Below are 22,376 nucleotides of genomic sequence, written 5' to 3' on the forward strand. Positions count from 1 at the left end.
AGCTATGCAATGCTGTAAGATCAGAACCTACAATAAATACCATTGTACCATCATCAGTGTGATTCACTGTCTAAGGACCAAGGAAGGTGTCAGTATGGACTCTCCTTCCATCCAAAAGACCATGCTGACTGGAGGCGCTGCAACCACAAATAAGGTACCCTGTAAACCCTGTCCTGTTTTCCCCACAACACCGCAGAGCACTCAGCCCTCTTGTGCCACACAGGTACGCACCACCGCAAATATGGAGTAGCAGGAGATGCCGACTCAATCTCCCTTAGTGGAGGAAGGGGGGGCAAGGGCTACACCTATAACATAATTCGCTCTGCGTTTGTATATCTGTGTCTCTCCCAAATACCCTTGACCCCGGGATAACAGGGGCCCAAGTGTGAGTGCCGGCACAATGTTGGAGCTGATATGAAAGTGTATGTTACTGTAGCAGGCTTGTCTCTACGCAAAGACTTTGGTACCCTTTGTATGTGGTGAGGATCAACTCTGAATTTACTAAAACCTCCCTTAGTCTGGTCGGCAGCTGATCCATTTTCAACTTCACTCTGGGAGCCTGTCTGTGACCTCGTCATCCAGCTCTCCTGAGTTGTCCTCCTCATGTGAACGTGAAAAAGATAACCCGGCACTAGTGAATAGATATATAGAAAATATAACAATTTGCAGCTACCTCTAAATGTACTAAGTGAGGGGAAAGGCAGAATCCCTATATTGTTGCACTAAGAGGGTACACCCTAATTAAAACTTAATATTTATTGTGTAATCTTAAAATGAAACCGTTTGAAGTAACCATAAATGCAGGACAAATTATTAATTAAAATAATAAAAGACCGGAGAGGTGGGGTAGTACATAGGGTAATTATATATAAACCCTATTGTCAGTCTATTTAACCCTTTGGTGGTTTATAAGTGTAGGAGAAGTGTCACACAGGTAAGTATGGTGAGGATACTGTTATATCACTAGTCCCTTGCAATCAAATCCTACAAGGAGGCTGAATGGGGATAGCCATAAACTTACACAGAGTAAGAGGGAGGATGAATGAATCCTAGCTGTATAGATAAGTATCTATGTCCAGAGCAGCCATGTATACAGCCCTAGTTCTATCTAAGTAGCTAACCTCTAACTCAATGAATATGGACACAAACTCTTTATTAAAACAAACTGACACTAAAGTCTGGGTGCTCTTGCTGCCCACGAATGCAGTCTACGAAGCACCAAGACGGTACCCAAGCCCACACCACTCCGATGAGCCGACGTCACGTGATGGTGACGTCAGACGTACCCTACGTACGTTTCACCGTACACAAAAGAGACACAAACTCTTTATTAAAACAAACTGATGAAGCCCGTCACGGTGAAACGTACGTAGGGTACACACAAAAACAAGAAACACAGCGCACAACGCTCATAGTGCATTAAATGATATCTTTAGTAACCAAAATAAGAAGGTAAGTATTGTGCGTACATAAAACAAAATTTAAACAAGCATTTCAGGGTTATTGTTACCCAAACACCAACGGACGCCTGTGATGGTCTCGTGGCTCTCTCCTTCTCACTCCAATAACCTCGGTGTAGGGCCTGGAAAGTCTCCACTCCAAACGTTGGTGTTTTGGCCTCTCGCCTTAAAGAAAGGCTAATGCAGCTTCAGCAGTCCAGAAAAAGACCTCCGTTTATATGCGTTGTGCCCGTCACTGCATAAGTCTCGTATATAACGGAGCAGCGGAGTACACGCGGTTTTTCGTCCTGGTCGAGCACTTCCGGGTCTGTGACGTCACAAGATCGCGAGACTTCGTCGCAAGTCTGCAGGACACCGGATCGATTCTCTGGGAGTGCTGGGATATAGAGGGTTCGCAAATGTTCTCAATCCATTTAGGGTACGTCTGACGTCACCATCACGTGACGTCGGCTCATCGGAGTGGTGAGGGCTTGTGTACCATCTGGGTGCTTCGTAGACTGCATTCGTGGGCAGCAAGAGCACCCAGACTTTAGTGTCAGTTTGTTTTAATAAAGAGTTTGTGTCCATATTAATTGAGTTAGAGGTTAGCTACTTGGATAGAACTAGGGCTGTATACATGGCTGCTCTGGACATAGATACTTATCTATACAGCTAGGATTCATTCATCCCCCTCTTACTCTGTGTAAGTTTATGGCTATCCCCATTCAGCCTCCTTGTAGGATTTGATTGCAAGGGACTAGTGATATAACAGTATCCTCACCATACTTACCTGTGTGACACTTCTCCTACACTTATAAACCACCAAAGGGTTAAATAGACTGACAATAGGGTTTATATATAATTACCCTATGTACTACCCCACCTCTCCGGTCTTTTATTATTTTAATTAATAATTTGTCCTGCATTTATGGTTACTTCAAACGGTTTCATTTTAAGATTACACAATAAATATTAAGTTTTAATTAGGGTACACTTTCTTAGTGCCACAATATAGGGATTCTGCCTTTCCTCTCACTTAGTCTCTTATTTATTCCCTGTGAGCACCACCCCTCCCCTATACTGTTTGCTGTATTAATCCCTCTTCCTTCGCTTGAGCAGGGTATATCTGCTATACTATAATTGCAGATTGTACTTGTTTACACATACCTCTAACTGTAAAACATGTGAAAAGAATAATATTGGGGAGCGCTAAGTGCCAAATAAGTGCACACATATAAAATATTATTAATGTGAACAATAGCTGAAGTGATCAGCCATGTAGAATAGTGATGTTCTCTTTTTTCTTCAGAAACAGCAAGCAACAGATTTCTTCCTCCAGGGTTTCATAGAAAAAGAGAAAGGATATCCAATAGTATAGATTGTGCAGATTGTATTTTCTCACAAAGATGAAAAGTTTCAATGGTTACACTCACATTTCAAATGATCATTACAGACAATGTACAGGGTGTGGTAGGGGGTAACCAGACTCCCAAATAAAGGTTAAGCCTGTTTTTGTTACCCCTGATCTGTGTATAAGGGTCTAAGAGAGTTAGCTCTTGGGCCCAGTAACATTGTGCTGTTCCAATGTGTTACATGTAATAATAGTGTTTTATGTGGTTTTCCCTTTCCAGGCATGCCAGCGAGCAGGGATTGCTAGGGGAAGAGTTTCAAGGGGGGATTTGCAGAGGAATTGTTATAAGAAGTGCCTAGTAGGCTGGGGTCCGGAGTTATGGTTCCCCTATAAATGTACCCGGGAACCATGCCTGATTCTCAGATACACGTAGGCACATTGTCCCGGCAATATCTCCCCTTGAAAATGCAAGCGCGACTCACCACTAGGGTACCCTGCTTCAGCATAGCCCAAAAAGGACAATGAGGCACAAGGATGAATAGGTATCCCTGTAGCTGAGGGAATCCCTAGGTTTAAGGGGGTACCCCAGCTAGTGCCAGGTAGCCCAGAACCAGTGTAGGTTTGTAGGTGCACCAACCATATATAAGGTTGAGGGGGGACTCTGAGATTCCAGACTGAGTCCAAAAGATAGTGTACGGGGAACAAGGCAGTTAGGAATAAATGTATAACATCTTTCTTATTCTGTCCCCTGTACCCAGAGACTCAGAAGTATATTAGAACCTATATCTTAGGGTATCAAAGTATACTTTATTAAATGTACTGTAATGTAATGTGCTTGTTACATTCGGAACCGATGTCCAAACAGGCTGTCCTGGCTAAGCCATAGGCGCCAGTAAGTCTGCTGGACATAGGAGTTCAAAGCAGTCAGAGGATGCCAGAGGTGTGATAAGCAAATGGGCAGGGGGGAAAGGCAAAGTACCAGGTTCGGAGAACAATGGCAGTCATCCGGGCTGCCATTTGCTCTGTCAGAACTAGTGGAGCCTGCCCCAGCGGGTGGCATTGAGATAGTCATGGATGGAGGTGGCAAACTTGCGCATGTCCCTTGGCTATTTCAGATTTCCCGCTGACCCGACTTTTCTAGCAGGCTTGGTTCTGATTGGTTGCTTGGGAATTTTCCCACGCGCTGGTTGGTTACTGAGTTTTGTGAATAAAACTCAGAATACTATAAAAACCTGTGAGCCAATTTGATTGTAGATCTCCGGTAGTGAGAGCGCGGGCGGGCTTTTCAAAGTTGCTTTTGCGCAAATAGCAGAGCAACCGGCTTTGATTTCAAGCCAGAAAGGCCTGCCTGCCAGAGACTAAGTCCCGATTTCTATGGTCAAGTTCTCAATATTGAACGTAGCGGACGTGGCTGGTATTTGATGCCGATTTGAGTTCCATGAGATTTGGAGTAACTCACAATCAAGAAAGTCAAAGTTCTCAGAAGAGAAGGGAGCAGTGGCGTGTGGAACTTCACGACGATTTGGGAACCATAAGATTCCGGGCTAAGTCCCGGTCAGGGTAAAACTCTTATTTAGAGTTCCCTGCACCTAGGAAAGTCTAGTTTTTGACCCCAGACCCCAAGTGTTTATTTTTGTCTATATTTTGTGTATCATTGTGTGTAAGTGAATTTGTGTGAATAAACTTCAATTTATTTCATTACCTTGTTTTGCTCAGTGAATGATCCTGGTAAAAAGGTGTAAATTGCCTGGTCTCCCATGGCACAGAGTTTTCAGGGGATGATCCTCGATGGTCCTACACAGACCCTGGTGTTTAATGTCTCTCTTCCCCTTCTCATGTCCCAGGAGAATGCTGGGGGAATGCCGGCTCAGTCAGCCGGTGTTCACTTCCTGATAGTGACGTGACGAGTCTCACGTCTCACGATACATGGGGCTGCAATAGCTTGGGCTGCTCCCGGACCTCCGATCACCTTCCTCCCCGCTGTAGTGGGTATCTAGCTCACCAACTCTACGCGTTTAACCGTATAGCTTCCTGACTAAGCCATATGGCAAAACGTGTAGAGTTGTTGAGCCAGATGCAGCTTGTGCATTTTGACATCCCAGGCTGGGTTTTTCTTTTCATTACTGTAGGATACACAGAGTTTATGCAGGCTGCGTGTTTTGGATGCACTATCTGGCACAGCCACTTGTGTGGAGTGTAGGCTGCCCTATTTGCAATCCCATGTTAATCCGATGAGGGAGTCGTTGATAAACTCTGCACAAGAAAATGGGGCATAAGCGAGGTATATAGCTCAATCCCATTGGAGTTGGACACACTCCTTCCCTACACCAGTCTTCCTGGATAGGTGGAAGGGAAAAGAGAACCTGTGAGTTCCACCTCAAAAGAGATGGGTGATGTGATACCTATCCCTATGGTAGCTGAGAAGCCTCGGGAGACCCTTTTGGCAGGACCGCTGGAGGACACCATCTAGGTGATTGAAGATCCATCTGGGGTTTTGCATCTGGCGGAGCCTGAAGGTCCGCCCGGTGTGGATTGCTCCATTGCAGTTGAAGGTTATGTGGCCAACAGATTTGGAAGCAGCTTTTCTTCTCCCCCACCCATGGGCAAATGCCCAGTGGGTGCTATGTTGCCAGGTTGTAATACTCGTTTTGCCTCTCCAGATTCTGGGGCAACCTAAGAAGAGGTGGTACAAAGTAAAGGCGGACTTTCTGCTGGATGGCGTCCATAATTTGGTTTGACCCGCATGGTATCCCACCGACAGGGTAAGGTCAAACAATGGTGGGTGGGGGGTCCCCATGACCTTTGAGGAGGAAAAGGAAGCATATATACAGTGATGACCGGTTATTTTTCAGTGGCCATGTACAATAGGACATGGCCATGGCTGTGTCCCTTAAAGAGGAGCCTTTAGTTTGGGTCCTACTCAATTCCCTGATAAGCAATAAACTTACTCGACTGAGTTGGGCTGATTGCATGATCCGGGGTAGGATCAAGGAGACATGGGGATATGAGTAACCATATGTTCCAGGGGATACCGTGGATACAGGAGATATGTTCAGGGGTCACTGGTTACAATGCAAGGCTACAGCCTTTATTGCAGGGAATGAGTAACTACTGTATGCCCACTTTGTGTATGGTGCAACTACGTTGACAAGGTTCGGTTACAATAGTCTGTGTATATTTATGTGTAGGCCTGTTCTATGCTGTTACAGACTGTATATATCCGGATGTATAAATGTGTATATTCTAGTAATGTTGGAGTGTGAATACATAATTTTGGAGACAACTTTTGGTTTAGTATAGGAGAGTGTAACCCCCCCCCCCCTCTCCATGGGTTATTTGTTTGCTGCAAGGGGTATATGCTAGACCCCACCGTTTGTTTCCCCAGGGATACTGACGTCACAGGGAAGTATATAGGGCAGGGCAAAGGTTCTGGAATATAGGTTCCTGGAAGACACGAGGAGAGGAGTCTCGGGAAGGAAGGATAGGGATGAGGTTCCTGAAGTAATAGGAGAGATCAGGTCCCCCTATTTGTTATGTTACCGATAGTGACAATGTCCTTTTAGCAAGGAGACCAATAAGATGGCCAACAGAAACACGAAGGTCCCAGAGAGGGGAGACAGACACGTCACAGAGGGCCACATGCAGAGGGCTCCCAGGTGTCACCTCCCTCTGAGTGTTAAGAGTGGGCACCTAGGGAAGTACAATGTCATGAGTAACAAAGAGTGATGTAAAACAACATACAGCACAACTATGTCATCAAGATTGGAGTTGTACTACAAAATTTTCCGCACCCATCATTTTCACCCTCCCTACCTCATCGCCTAGCTGCCTGAATCAGGCACCCTGAATTGAGGTAAACTATGCTGAGTAGCCAAATATTGCACACCAATGTAATCTCCCTCGCAGCCGGACAGGGAGGGTTACAACAATATCTATATACAGTAAATGAAAAGTCAGAAAGTCACACACAGGTAGAAACGGTCTCAGTATACTTTACATTTAACAGTGTGGATTCCCGATGCAACATGATTCAAAACCTACACCTCAACATTTCAGGGATTCAGTGTTACATGAGTAACATTTAGGAATACAGTAATGCTTTTTGTTTTGTTTTTGCAGATATACTAAGATGCAATGAACTGTGTACATTTTGTTTGCTTTCTTGACCTACCAGCAGAGGGCTTCTTTGGGAAATCATATCAGGATGCATGATTTTATGATAGAACGGTGTGATGATCATTTAACAATTTGACGTGATACATAATACGTCAGTGAAGCCCCTGAAGCATCACAGTCAGCAATTAATAGTTTGTAGTCCTATAAGAGCATAAATTTGCTTTGTTTAGAATTAATATGTTCATGATATGCTGGAAAACTAGGAAATAAGTCATGAATTTCTCTAGCAAAAAACGTCAGGTGTCTTTTTAAAATTTTACAAATACAGTATTAAAACCAATTTAGGCCTATTATTGTATTATTAGTACTGAACTCTGATGGAAATGACCAAGCGCTCTTAAAAAGATTTAGATTGTATTATTCTAAATTCATTAGTTCACCGGGGCCCACATGCATGATCTCACATATTACACAGGAAACTTGTGTTGTACATTGGAGTAATATGGGAAATGACAGTATATGCGGAACTCTGCTTATAGGATTGCACACAGGACTCAGCTCTAACATCCTACTAAGGCACTTGTGAGAAAAAGACATGAGAACAAATATTGATTCATATGTTCTTCCTCCGATGACATTGTGTTGGATCTATATTCTGTAATATTTGCACCGCTCATTCTGTTTTGTTTTCACAGCACTGGGGAACGCTTAACCCTTTCACTGCCAGATGGGCTGTAGTGGGTTGCAGAGATGTGGTTGTGTAGCGCACAGCATCCAAAAACGAAAGCAGGTCTGGCGAAAGCTTTCTTTATTGTTAGCAAGGCATAAAACAGAGGGACGCAACCCTTCAACGCGTTTCGTGCAAAGCACTTTGTCAAGAAGGGTGTAGTGGGTTACCTGCCACTTTGGCTGCAATAGGTTTTACATCCCAGCATTTTTGGTGTACAAAGTATTGAAGAACATGCCATGATAGCCATGACGTTACTGGACCTATTAAAAAAAAACAGCTTAATATGCAAAATAGTATATGTGTATAGGGATAGGAGATCCCAAATCAGTGCTGCATAGCCAAAAATATGCAAAATAGGCATATCTTAAAATATACCTTTTCTCAACCTATGAAACAAAACCTATAGAAACGTCAATTTGAAAATGTGTTTTAAATACAGTCCAAACACATGAGGAAAAAGAAAATAAACTGCAATGTAAAACTAAGTAAGAAGGTGATACTGTAGGTACTGCTTTGGAGCTACAACTCTGAAGCCCTAAGGGCTCGGTCAGACTGTGCGCTACGTCTGCTTGCTAGCGTTCGTGCCCCCGCCGCACGCTCCTGCAGCCCAGCAATCTCTGCTCAAACTGCAGGAGTCAGATCGTGGCGTTTGGGGGCGTGGCGGGGGCTTGTAACGAACGCGTCACGGAGCTGGTTCACCTTTATTGGCTGAACAACGCTGCACTTTGCCGCCGGTGGAGTTTTCAGTTTCAAAACTCCCACCGCACAAGCCAAATTTGCGACGGACGTGCGCGCGCATTGCGTTCTGTCTGAGCTCAGCCTAAGGCTGTGGCCTGCTGCCTGCGCTGCACGTGCGTCTGCGAGGCAGGCGGCATGTGCAGCCGTGTCCCCCGGTCTGCAGAGAGCTGCAGGGGGAAAGACAGGGTGGGGTGTGACGGGGGCACGGCCGTGATGTCACCCGACAGGTTTGCCCTCATTGGCTGAACCGCCAGGGGGCGTGGCCTAGTGCTCCGTCGCTATTCCTGCTCTCAATTTTCTTGAGAGAAGGAGTTTCTCTCGGCGCAGCGCGGCGGCGCCCCCTCGCAGCGGGCCCGGCCCCATTGTGGGGCGGCTCTTGTCCCTGCAGCGTGCGCCACAGCGGATGCTGCAGTAGCCAGCGGGGACCTCGCCTAAAGCAGGGTATAGGAGGATAATGCTCAGTGTAACCTGCTTTATTCACACCATTGTCATATATCAGACCCAAAACAAACATGACGACACAAAGATTGCTGATAAGATAGCTCCTTCAATACCGGAAAGATATGTGCTACGTTACAAACTAGCACTGAAAGGGTTATGCATAACTTTAGTTTTTTTTTTTAATTTAATCACAAGCTCTAACTAGGACTTAATCCTGACACAAAGATGGTTTCTACTGTCTATTAAATGGCTTAATTGGACATAGGGTGCATTACCAAAGCACTTACTGCATTAGAAGTTAGGAATGAAAATGACATACTGGGAACATTAATAAGAAGTATGTAATGTTAGGCACATGTTCTTAGCACCCAGAAAAGTCTTATGTGATAGGAAAAAATAGCAAATACAAAAAGAAAGAAAAAGTAGATAACAAATAGATGATTTTCCTTCTGTCCCAAGAACGTATCATATATCAATTTGTTTTTATCACAAGGGGTCAACCCGCTCCCACACGCCAGATGTCCTCATATCTTTTTTATTGTGTAATTTCCTTTAATGTCTGATCTAACCTTTTTTTTCTCTCTCTTGGGAACTAATTACAATTAAATGATAACATCAATACCAGCTATCGACTGTTGTAACATGAGCTGCATTAAATGCAGATAGAACGGACCTGTGTCCAAGAATGTATAAAGAATACAGTAAATAGTAAAGCCAGAAGTCAGGGCTGGGAATGAACAATTTGTAGGTGAATTTCCACTTAGCAACAGAGATATAGAACATCACTGGAGGAGGAAAACAAAATCTAGGCTCCCCCTCTCATCCTTCAGTGGTACTGCCTGGCTTTGAATGCATGTGTGCTTGTCATTCCCAGGCATTGCGGGATTGGTTCCTGCCTCCCATTCATGTAACCTGTGTGTGCCTCAGTTGATATGTGTGTTTGTATCAGAGAAAAGCGAAAAAGAAGGAATAAATACAGAGGACAAAACCTAGCCTTCAGAATAAGGCTGCTTAGGTTGGACTGATGTAGCAGGGCCACTGTGTATCTTCAGAAAACCAGGACATCATTGCTGTGTGGTGTTCTGAGAGCCCGTGTCTGTGCAGTGACTGAGAGATTTGAGTTGAGCAGTTTTGGATCTTGGCAGGAGAGGAGAGCGGTGTCTGGGATCTGGAAGCCTGCAGAATGGTAAGCATTGCTGGAAGTGCTTTGTACAGTATCTGTATTATACCGGTCTTCTGCTAACAAGCACAGGAGGGCATATTTCAAACCTCTCTTGCCCGTGAAACAAGCAACCTCATTCGTCTCCCTGTGAATCCAAACAGAAACTGCAGGGAGAGCAAAGGCAATCACCAATTGCTTGTGCACCTCTGTCTGGGCTCCTGCTTCTGCCTCAGTAGGCTGTTAGTTCCCCTGCATCATTATACTTATACGTCTCATAGAGAAGACCAGCATAAGCAAGATCGTATTATATTTCTTGTTTCATTGTATACATGGATTTGTGCAGGGCTCACATGAACAGTACGGTGTTGAAGGAGCGTTTGTTAAAAGCATCCCTTGATGGGGTTTTTTATTTATTTATCTGTTGTGCTGTGTGCTTCTTGTTAACGATGTGGTTTTCTGCTGGCTGTTGGACTCACTGCGCTGTATGTCCTGAGACCTGAGCAGGTCACATCAAAAGCTTGGGGCTGAAGCACAAGTGGGATCATTTATCAGTGTCCCAGGAGACGGGCAGATGCTTTATGGACATATTGCGTTCCTTTGCGGCTTTTTCTGAAGCACGTTTGCGTCTCGTTTAAAGGATCTACCTTACTTTTGGGGGGGGGGGGGGGGGGGAGGGCAGCGAATTCAGGTCCGTTGATTAACGCAGCACCTGTAAATCAGATGCAAATTTGCATTGTAAGTGGCCATAAAGACACCGGTGCAAATGTAGACATTTAAGCGTCACTAACCGGGAGCAGATAAGGGGAGATCTGTCAGTGACGGATATGGAAGACGGATTAAGGGAGCAGAAGTGCATACATGTCACTGGCAGGGAATAGTGTAGTTGAGGCTATGCTTGGACGTGACCTTTTTAAAGCTAAACTGGGTGGGAATCTTACATTATATACTTATTGATCCAGTGGAATGATTATTGCAGCGGCAATTCTTTTAACCAATTCCCTGCCAGAAGGGTCTGCCGTGTATTGCGCTGCAGGCCACCTGTCAGGGAAGGGGGTGCATCATATATGAACAAATAAGTAATTTTAAAGATAGGTATACTGTATGTATGTGTTTTTTTTTTTTTTTTTAATTACCAACCAGTTAAAATACAGGTAATATAAGATGACAGATAGGATCGTGCATCGAGACATAAATGTAACATTGGGAGGATGAAGTCCCTGCCCTGAAGAGCTTACAGTCTAATCAGAATTTGGGGAGACTAACAGAAACAGTAGAGATTTAAGGCTAAGCCCCTTTCAGACACAGTATAATGTTACACCTGTTTTGCAACCGAGAACTGCTTATTGTAAGGATTTTTTTTACATGAAGTCTATAAAGTTGGGTGGGACATCCTTCCCCTTTATCATTCCGTTGCTTATCCTAAGATTCAAATAGTACTATTAACCATTACAGTTAGGGTCACGCTACTGTACCTGCTTTCTGTCAGATCTCTTCCTGAATACCCATAGACCACCTTCAGCTTCCTTACGTGGATTGACTAGGAGTCAATATGAGTCAGTTTCTGATTTCAGCAGGAGAATTTTTTTATGGGCTATTCTCATTCAGTCATGAATCTCCCCTCAGGTTTATTTTTTATTTTTTATATATATATATATATATATATATATATATATATATATATATATATACATACACACACACACACACACACACACACACACACACACACACACACACACACACACACACACACACACACACACACTCCATCCTTATCAATCATAATAATAACAACACATGCTTTATTCGCCTCATACAAAAGCGCTGCTCTCTGGTGGTCAGGGTGCCCTTTAAAATACGGTCCATTTTCTATCGTTTACACATTTATGTATATGTGACTCGTATGACATGTCTGATTCCTCTGTCGGAAAGCTTTTTGTATCCAACGTTCTAGTGGTAAGGCTGAAATGATGCGTGGTACAGCATGAAAATAAATCATTGAAACCTACCCCCCAAAAAAACATCCCATTAGGCAACGGCCTCTTTTACTACACAGTGACAGGGGTAGTGACATGTTCAATTGATTTGTAATAATATTGAAAATGTAAAAAGAATGCAAAGCTCATCAACTATCATAAACGCAATGCAATGTTTGTAAAGGCTCGTTTGGTTCCGGTGGATAGTGACTGTCCACTGGAGGTTACATAATCTGAGATCTGGTATTCTTCATGTTATTTACATATCTGAATTTCATAAGCATATAGACCATGGCTGCCTGCAAAAAGAAGGGTAGGAGGAAGGACAGCGCCTCTGTCACAGGAGGGGAAGTTTCTGTGCAGTGTACCCACTAGAGTCTCTCCTTGCACTGCTTGCAGGATTTACACAAAGTCCTTTGAAAAACGCCTAAAAAACCCACGGTGTGAGTGTATTTTTCAATGGTGTGTCTTATTTCTATTCCTCCGGTGCAGAGGTTTTATATTCACGCAGTACAGTGACTAGGCTGGAAATAAATGCACTTGTAGTATGATGTCTCAGATTCATGATGCTTACATGGGCATGTATTCACATTATTTGGGATCAGTATAAATCGGCAGAAGAGATACAGTGGTATCATTGTAACATACATTATTGGTACTAGAGCTATTTTTGACATGCGTTTCCTAGTGTCAGGATGGTGGTACTTTGCAAATAAATGTGGTTTGGTGTACTGTATGTAGGAAGAGTTAGGGAGGCGTTAAGCATGTCTAATTTGTGTCTCTGACTGTTTTGTATTGTTTAGCACTATAAACTTCTGTCATATCTGACAGGACAATTTTTCTGACTACTAATCTGTATAAAATCTGGATTTTTTTCATAAAAAAAAAAGAAAACACCAAATAATAAAATAACATTAAAAAAATGCAAAGTTGGTACCTTTCATAGTAAGAATGGGCACTTTCACAGGTATATAAAAATCAGAACTTTGCAGATCCAGGCATTTAATGCAAACTCTGAATATAATTTTGGAATACATTTTCCAATCCAAACAAAATATGAGCAAAAACTCAAGAATTTTTTTTGTGTTTGTTTTTTTAAATGAAATGGTCAAAAAGAAAAAAGAAACTGAAAACTTTTGCGATGTCGAGCAAAACAATTGTGTTTTTCCATCATGTGTGTCCCACCCTTACTTTGTAAATGACACCTTTGTCTGTTGTGAACAAATGATTTACAGTATGTAAAATAAAGTCTTTATCAGTCAAATCAGAATGGGAATAGATTAAATGGAGATCCGCCTGTTATCCGTACTATAGGGAGATGTAAGGCCTTTAACTCATCAGCTTTCAGAGGTGCTCTTTGTCAGAGTTTGCAGGCTACTGTGCTAGCAAAGGGCAAACAGCAGTCCCAATAAAAACATACACACATAACACAAAGCAATATTACAAATATTCAACATTCAGCTTTTTTATATTATTCAAGGGCCCCATAAAATAATAAAATGAACAATTAAAAAGGTAGGCCTTAAATATAAGTAAATACAGAAAATATGGAGAGAAAATAGGAGTTACTATAGCAAGCATAAAAAATCTTGTTAACCCCCTTCCTGCCGGTGCGCCCTGCGAAGCGTTAAATGATTTCAGACCAAATTATGTTTGTTTTGTTTTTTTATAGCATGAACTTCCCATAAAAAAAAACTATCTTCCATGCTGAGATGAGATTGTGGATTTATTTCATCAAGGTCCCTCTCCTAGGTTTTTCGCAGTGGGAAATATGTATATTATATTTTATGTATATAATTATATAAATATAATTAGATTATATAGATACAGTATATGTGAAATTTATTTTAAATGTTTATGGGTTGATGGGTTGAGGATCAGAGGTATTGGATATGTCATTCTCTTAGCTGTGTCTAGAACACTATACAGGGAATTAGTAACATTAGCAACTATTCAGTTCTTTACTGTATGCATATGATGGATGGGACAGAGGTTAATAGGTGTTCTTGGCTTGTTTGATGTAAGCATGATATATTTCATTAAAAAAAAACATTGATTATTTTGATAAACTGGAATTTCATTGCCCAAAAGTGTTTGTATTTTTCTCTGAAAAAGTTACAAAAGATATTTTGAAATGTATATCTGCAGGGCAAACTACAGTACGGCACCATGTGTCCTTGGGTTAAAAGATACAGTGAAATGCCATGGTATTTGTTGAGGATGGATTATAAGCACGATGCATACTGTGTGCCTTTTCTTCTATAAAAACATATGACTGTTCCTTTGTATTTGCCTGAGTTTTCTGTACATTCATTTTTTGGCCCTCCGTTTAGAGATTGCCTCCATTATCTGGGGTTGCATTGTGTTCCCCATATAACAAGGAATAAATACAAGTCTATAAAATGGTACACTAGGCAGAAGAGTGAAAATGTCAGTTTTGTTTCCATGGAACACATTTATTAGAATTTCTGCTTTGAAGGTTCCTTTTATAACAGTAAATTCACCCGTGGGGAGGAAGTTGAATTTTTTGTTGATTAAAAATTCACTTAGATTGTAAACCTTGAAGGACATGAAGTTAGATTTCCTTCTCCCTTTTGGGGCTCCTAACCACATGGTATATTTGTACTTCTGAAAAGACTGGGAGGCACGCACAACTCATTTTAAAAAAAAAATATATATATATATATATATATATATATAGTATATATATATATATATATATATATATATATATATATATATACACACGCTGCTTCAAGAATTGCACTCACAAACCCAGTGCATGGGATAGAGCACATCAAGTGGAGTCTCATCCAGGCCCCTATTGTCTGTAGACCATGTTCCATGCTGCAGTTTTTCCCTTCTTTCCCCAGAGTGACGCGTTTCGCAAGTGTTCACTTGCTACGTCAGTGGAAAGCTTTATGTTCCTGAAAAATTCAAGTAGCCTAAACTGGGGTGAAGTTAGGCAACACATACTGTATCCTGCATCTGGTCAATTGAATTGGCATGAATGTGTCCAGAAATGAGAAAGTAACAATTACACTTTTAGTATCTAATTATAGGTGGGTATGTTGAGGTGCTTAAAAATGTTGAGTGGGGGAGAGAGAGATACTGCTGGACCCTTCAAGTTGTTGACCTGTGTGAATGGTCCCCACATGATGTTGAGCGGTGGAGGGGAGGAAGATCGTGTCCACAACTTGTACAGTGTCAACTTAATCACTTAATCAACTTAATCACTTAATCAACTTAATCACTATGCTAAATCCCCAAATCATATGTCTACTCACTTTTTTTTGCAGATAACAGCATGCAGAGTGGTCTGTTTATGGTTCAGTACCTGTGGGGTTAAATGTTCCTAGAAATGCACTGTAAATACAGCTTTCGCAATTTGATTGCAAAACTGTTTTAAAATTCGAGAATCGATCTGCCGGAAGCATGGCAATGTCTGTATAAGACCTTATACCACAGATAACGATAGAGATGAAATGCATAAATCAATGTCTTTTTAGATTTAAGGCTGATTGTCACCTGCCCTGTTGTATGGTGTATCAGTCGAACTGATTCTAACTAAAAGCTTAAATATTCTGTTTCTGCCTTGAACTGACAGATTGGCATTTCTGGGCACTGTGACAGCAGAGTACGTACCACTTGCCAGCGAATTGGGTATTCATGGATCCCAAACCCATATATTTTAAGCAGCACAGTCTCGGAATGAAATGTTTTTTTTAAAGAAATATATATTTCCACTTTGGCACAGTAGAGAAAAAAATTCAAAAGTGAAATGAGAACCATGCCCAATCTCTTTAGCTGCGGAGAAGTGGTGCTACAAACTGTTTTATAGCCTGCATTTCTTCACAGGCAGGGAGAAAATGCTTAATTTGAATTTTGCTGTGCCATCTTGCTGCTGCTGTGCTGATAGGCAAATTATTTGCATAGTAAGAAATGTATTCGCAAACTCACCCAGATCATCATGTGATATTTCTTAGCTCTGCTTGAAAATGCAAAATGTGCTGGGGATGTGGGAAAATGCAGAATTCAGAAGTCTGAACTCCGAACCAGTTGGTCCAATCCTGTTTTTTTCTTTTCTTTTTTGTGGGACTGCTGGAGGGGGTTGTGAGGACATTATTCAGAAAATTCAAGCTTTAAATTCACATTTGCGGTATTGCCCGCCTAACTTCTAGTCATCCTGAGATTGACGTCCAGTCCTCGTTTTCTCAGAGAAATTAAGGTCTTTTAACGAGCCAGAATGCACTGGAGTTAGAAAACCCAGATTGCATCAAAATATCACAATGAAGACGAGGGAGGTCTTGCGATTCCGAACCATTTAAAATATTACAAAGCCTCCCAGCTAGAACAACACATTTATTGCCGTTTAGAGGCAAAACCTAAAAGCTGGGTTAATATTTAAGATGTGCTTTGCAGTCCTACCAGGCTGAGCGATATCCTGTGGGTAGTTTCTATACCTTTGCATGCCTAAACAATCCCATTACAAACCTCTTGATACATAGAGGCCTATATGTGCCAGGTTTGGGATTCAAATAGATGAATATATAAACTGACTCAAGTTCCCATCACCACTATCCCCACTATTTCAAAATCCACACTTTCCCCCGGTATGCGTGTGTTCCACTGTCCTTTTCCTCATTCAGACTTCTAGAGGCTTAAAGCAGCAGTCCAAGCTGCCGTTTTTTTTAAAATTATTATTTTTATCAATACAATCCCCACAATGATAAGAAATTAGCTAAATTGCTGTTCAATCCGTTCTCCTGTGATCGATCAGCGAAGATTTGGCTTGGGGGTTCACTAAATGGCTGTCAGTGCAGCAGAACAGGCGCAAAGATGCAAAGTTCTGTGGGGAAGATCATGTGACCAGACAGTCACTAGATACAATTGGTGCACTGCCAGAGAGAGGGCAGAGCTCAAAAAGGGGTGTTCCAGAGGAAGTGGATGTGACTTTGTAAATGGTTGCTATAGAAACAAAAAATGGTTTTTACATTATAATACATTAAAAATGTAATTCATTTTTTTTTAATGCTACAAGTATTTTCTTATAGTACAGAAGTGATTTATTTTTAAAAAAACACACATGTAGGATATTGCTTAGTCTGCAGCTTTAATATCAAGATATAGAGAATGTGAGTATATAGCAACTTATTTGCAAACAGACCCATTAAGTTACAGATAGACTGAGCAATGTGGTACTTTTGTTGCTTTTATTTCCAAATTTGACCCAGATATTAAATGAGGAAAAAGACCAGTGGAACAGGCAGTGGAGATCCCACTGTGTGTTTGGAAAAGGCATACAACTCAAGAGTGCCAAATTGTGAGTGCACACTCTAAAGACTTACTTAGGCTATTATCCATCTGTTTGAATGCTAGTACACTATTTTCTGTTTTCCATTTTCTCCTTTATTTCTAAGCCCATTTCCTGGATTTGAGCATTGCGCCCGCAAAAACCAACGTGGACTAAAACCATTTTTGAGGTTTTCAGAGAAGCTAAGGTTTTTTAGTCTCCTGTTGACTTGGGCTAGATTGGATTTACATCCACATTACTGTTTATAATCGTTAACAGGATTTCTAGTCTTAATATGACGTTAATACCACTGGTATACACCACCTTAATGTCACTGTTTAATTTTAGCTCTGTTGTGTATGCTTTTATCTTTTCGAATATCTGTGTTGCACAGCTCATACTGTTAGCAATGTTACCTCTTCCCTCTCCAGACTCTTACTGCATTCAGAGACTGCTGGTAAGGACCAGTATACAGTATCTTACATTGGGCCATAATTAGGCCAAACCCTTCAAATGGAAGATTATTCATCAATTAATAGGGGAACACATACCCAGAGATCATACATTGGAAGTTCTGCTAGTTAAGCCTATCCTTGAATTAGAACGACTGTCACAAAAATTCTACCTGCTGTAAAATGCACAATACCTAATAATGGAAGGTCCCCTTCCCCTCCCACAATTTCCCAAATCAAATATAAAATCCGAGAGGTGGTTTCGATGGAGAAACTGACCTAATACCTAATTGATTCCATGGGTGGATTTGAAAGAATTTGGACTCCCTGGTTCCAACACTTCAGTGAAACCCATTGTCCTGACCTTCACACCCAGTGGCAGATTTAAAAATTTGCCACCCCTAGGCACTTACTGTAGCTCTGCCTGCCACCTCCTTGCAGCCCGCCCTGCTTTACCTTGGGAATCCCAGCTTCAAATAATGCTTCGGGCGTCAAAAAATTTGAAATCACACTGCGTCGTGTTGCCATGGAAACTTAACGTCTTGATGTCATTTGATGTCGCGATGTCACGTTGCCATGGCAATGCTGCAATGTCACATGGCGCGGCATCTTTTAACACAGGGATTCCAAAGGAGGATCAGGGCGGCAGCAAGGAGGCGGCAGACAGAGCTGGGTTCCTTCCCATTAGGTCCTATAGGCCCGAGAGCGCGGCAAAAGCACATGGGGCGGAAATTTTTGCCGCACCAACATTTTGTTGCCCTAGGCCCGGGCCTAATGGGAAATCTGTGGGAAATTCAAATAATTTGTTGAATTCTTTAAAAGCTGAAAAGCAGCCCTGTTGCTTGGGTCTCACAAGTCACCTCCAATTTTCCCTGAAGTACTGCACAACGCTTTAGCTAAAGAAACTGTACCATTTACCTCACCCCCCTTTTTTTTATGTATTTATTTACTGTTCGAGATGGTAAGGAGAAGGTAAAAGAGGAATAAATAAGAACAGAAATAAATCAACAACACAGATATTAAGGAAGGAAATCGTTATTATATAATCAGTGATATTTACCTTGTATGATACAGCCTGTAATAAAAAACAATTTCTTGCAATTTATAATCTTATTCTGATGTACTTACCTCAATCTCTCTGTCTGTCCAATTCCCCCTCCTGTCATACTGCCCTATTTGTTTTTGTTTTGAGCTTTAAAAAAAAAAATATATATATATATATATATATATATATAGCGATAAAATGGAATGTTGACTTTGCCTGATCTATATACTGTACCACCTTTATTCCATTTTATCATACGTAATTTATATCCATTCCTTGTCTGATCTTTATCTGGACCTTGTTTCTCTTGAGCATTGATCTGGTGATGTGGGTGGAACTCGGTTGGCAATGTCGTGGTTATAAAAATGGACATCACTAAGCTTTGCATACCAGTGGTCCTTCTTTTCACGGAACACGATGTGATTTTATGCCGCTTCGATACTTGTAGCAGTGCTTAAAAGATTAGCGGTTTGCTTATTTGTCTATTCAGATATATATGAGAAAAGGCTCCAGTCTCATGTAATTACTGTAATAGCAATCACTTCCCTGTAATGGCACGCTGTGACACAACTTTTTGGCAATAGAAAAATTACAAATATACAGTTTTTCCTTGGAGATCATAAATAAACATTTCATTGTAGTAACACATGCCTCATTTATTTTTCTCCATTTCTTTGGTGATCAAAACCCTTCAAACTGACAACCAGATGTATCAATAGTTTCACTGCATAAAAATTAAAATGCTCCAGTATTGATACTACATAATAACGGAAGGAACAAACCTCTACTTTATTTTGAATTCTGTTGGAGTCCAACGATGAATATATTTGTAGGGTTGCTGGGTGGCTTGTCCAAAAATACTGGACACAATGGTAAAAGATGCAAACCCCCCCCCTCCCCGAATACATATAACAAATACCCCCACGCCCCCGAATACATATAAAAAATACCTCCAAGCCCCCCGAATACATATAAAAAAAAACCACGCCTGATGGTGTCAGGTCGGGTACGGTGGCTGCTGGGGGAGGGGGTGGGTGGTGGCTGCGGAGGGGGGAGGGAAGTGGATGCGGAGGGAAGGCAGTGGATGCAGAGGGAGGGCAGTGGATGCGCCCCCCATATCATCATTATTTTATTCCCCCCCATCATCATCAACTCATCTCATCCTTGCCCCCCATCCTCATGATCTCATCTCCCCTGGCTGCCCCCATCACCATCTTATCCCCCCTCCTCATATCATCATCTCATCCTGGCCCCCATCATCTCATCTCCCAAGGCTGGCACCCATCATCATCTTATCCCCCCCCATATCATCATCATCATCTTATCCCCCCCATCATCATCATATCTCATCCTGTCCCCCATCAATCATCATCATCTCCCCAAGCTGGCCCCCATCATCATCTTATTCCCCCCCCCCCATATTTTGTCCTCACCTTATTTCCTGGCAGGGCGCAGACATCACCGGACCTGGGGGGGCGGGGGGAGGGGAGGTGGAGTCTGCAAAGCAAATAAGTAAGTGGCTGTCTGCAGTTTCTTTGTGGCTGCAGTTTGTGTGTGTGTGTCAGTAGCAGTGTGTGTTTGCTGTGCTGCTGTATATCTGTGTAGAGGTGCTGTGTGTGTGTGTGTGTGTGTGTGTGTGTGTGTGTGTGTGTGTGTGTGTGTGTGTGTGTGTGTGTGTGTGTGTGTGTGTGTGTGTGTGTGTGTGTGTAGAGGTGCTGTGTTGTGTGTAGAGGTGGGGGGGGGGAGTGCAAAGTTTTTTTAAGTGGCTGCATTTTTTATTGTGGCTGCAGTGTGTGTGTGTGTATTGTGTTGTGCTATTGTATGTGTAGCAGCAGTTTGTGTGTGAGTGTGTGTGTCAGTGTCAGCAGCAGTGTTTATGGGTGTAGCATGTGTGTGTAGCAGCAGAGTTTGTGTGTATGTAGAGCTGCTTTGTTTGTGTGTGTGTGTGTGTTTAGAGCTGCTGTGTTGTGTGTGTAGGTGTGCTGTGTTGTGAGTGTAGAGGAGGTGCTGTGTTGTGTGTCTAGAGCTCCAGTGTGTGTGTGGTGTGTGTGTGGTGTGCGGTGTGTGGTGTGTGGTGTGTTGTTGTGTGTTTTGTGTGTAGCAGCAGTTTGTGTGTGTTGAGCTGCTGTGTGTGTGTGTACACAGAGGGGCGGCAGTGTGTGATATAGATATCTGCAGTGTAAGCGGATATAGAGGTGGTTTCATGTATTTACCATTTTATTTTAATTAAAAAATCTATTTAACTATACAAATGTGTCTATTATTTATGAAAAAAGTCTACATTTAGCCTATAATAGTAATAATCCCCTCAGAACAGGGGCCTCGAAACTTCAACTCTTCCAGCTAGGGCATTATTGGGCAGTAATGCCCTGTTCTTCGGGGATTATTACTTAAATATATTATATGGAAGCAGAGAGGTTTCCCCCCTGAGTAATAAGTCAAAGAGAAGTATGGAACCTTAACTCCCAATGGTACATATTTAGAAGGCTTTGGCCTGTTACCATGTTATCTTCCTGGTGATTATATAGTGGTACCGTATGTATATATGTACGAGTTTGCGATTGTACAAACTTCCTCACAGAGACCTTATTGTCATGTATTTATCTATGTTCACTGCAGGTTGTGATTAGGGTTGCCAGGTGGCTTCTCCAAAAATACTGGACTCAATGGTGAAAGGTGCGTCAGGTCACTATGTCCAGGGAGGAAAATACCGGACACATACATGTCAAAAGTATTACAGTACCTCTCATTTTTTACTGGACAGAGTATCCAACTACAGGACAGTCCAGTTCAATACCGGACACCTGGCAACCCTGATACCTTTCACTGGATTCACATGATTGTTCTTCTTAGACAAAACCCCCTATTTAATATTAAATTAAACTTTTCTCTAGCACCGTGAAGCCACTTCATAGCAAGACTTACTGTCCCCGACGCCACAGACAAACAAACAAAAGTCCATGGCGTAGGGGACAGTGTCTACCACAATGGAAGTGTTGGGCGTCCACGGTTCTAAATGGTTCTAAACGGGACTCCCCGCAGCATTAAATCTTCGGGGCCGCGGGCGAGTGCTTGGCAATGGCACTGAAGATTCTTAGGCTTGATACATCTGTATTTGATCTGAAAGAAGTAGAATGTACAGTACTTCTTGGCAATGCGGCACTGAATGGGCTGAAATGCTCAGCAAACTGTTTTAGCATGGGGTTGGATAAAACAGTAACAACATTTCTTTATGTAACACTCTTCAAATGAAAGGGATTGTACAGCCATGCTTTATTTATTTATGCATCCACCGGTGGGATGAGTTGGCGCACCTGTTTCTTGAGTCACCTCCTTTACCACTGATTTGCCCTCATGACATTGATTGGATGCCACGAGGACCAGCACACTGGTGACTTATAACGTCCGCATTCCAGAATCCAAGCAGAAGGGGAGAATTCTTTTTTTCTGTGTGTGTCACCACAGTGACAACGTGACTACGGGATCACTGGGGAGCAATCGCATGGTTGCGACTTGCAGGAGGGCCTGAGCTCTGGTTAAGAGCAAAAGGGATTGTTAATGTGACAAACACCATGACCACAAATCCAGAACTCCTCCCAATTTAGGATGACCTCAGAATGAGGAAAATTAACC

General features: G+C 42.2%; 1 protein-coding gene across 1 annotated transcript in view; it reads left to right on the top strand.

Annotated features, from left to right (window-relative positions):
• The first annotated feature begins 9,678 nt into the window (after nt 1–9,678).
• TENM4 (teneurin transmembrane protein 4) overlaps nt 9,679–22,376 on the top strand; it is a 1,230,300-nt gene continuing 1,217,602 nt past the window's right edge. The window contains 1 exon segment of the mRNA XM_075592607.1: nt 9,679–10,001. The gene's annotated coding sequence lies outside the window, so the exon portion shown is untranslated.

The sequence above is a fragment of the Ascaphus truei genome, chromosome 3 (genome assembly GCF_040206685.1).
Source record: "Ascaphus truei isolate aAscTru1 chromosome 3, aAscTru1.hap1, whole genome shotgun sequence".
In the NCBI taxonomy this organism is placed as follows: domain Eukaryota; kingdom Metazoa; phylum Chordata; class Amphibia; order Anura; family Ascaphidae; genus Ascaphus; species Ascaphus truei.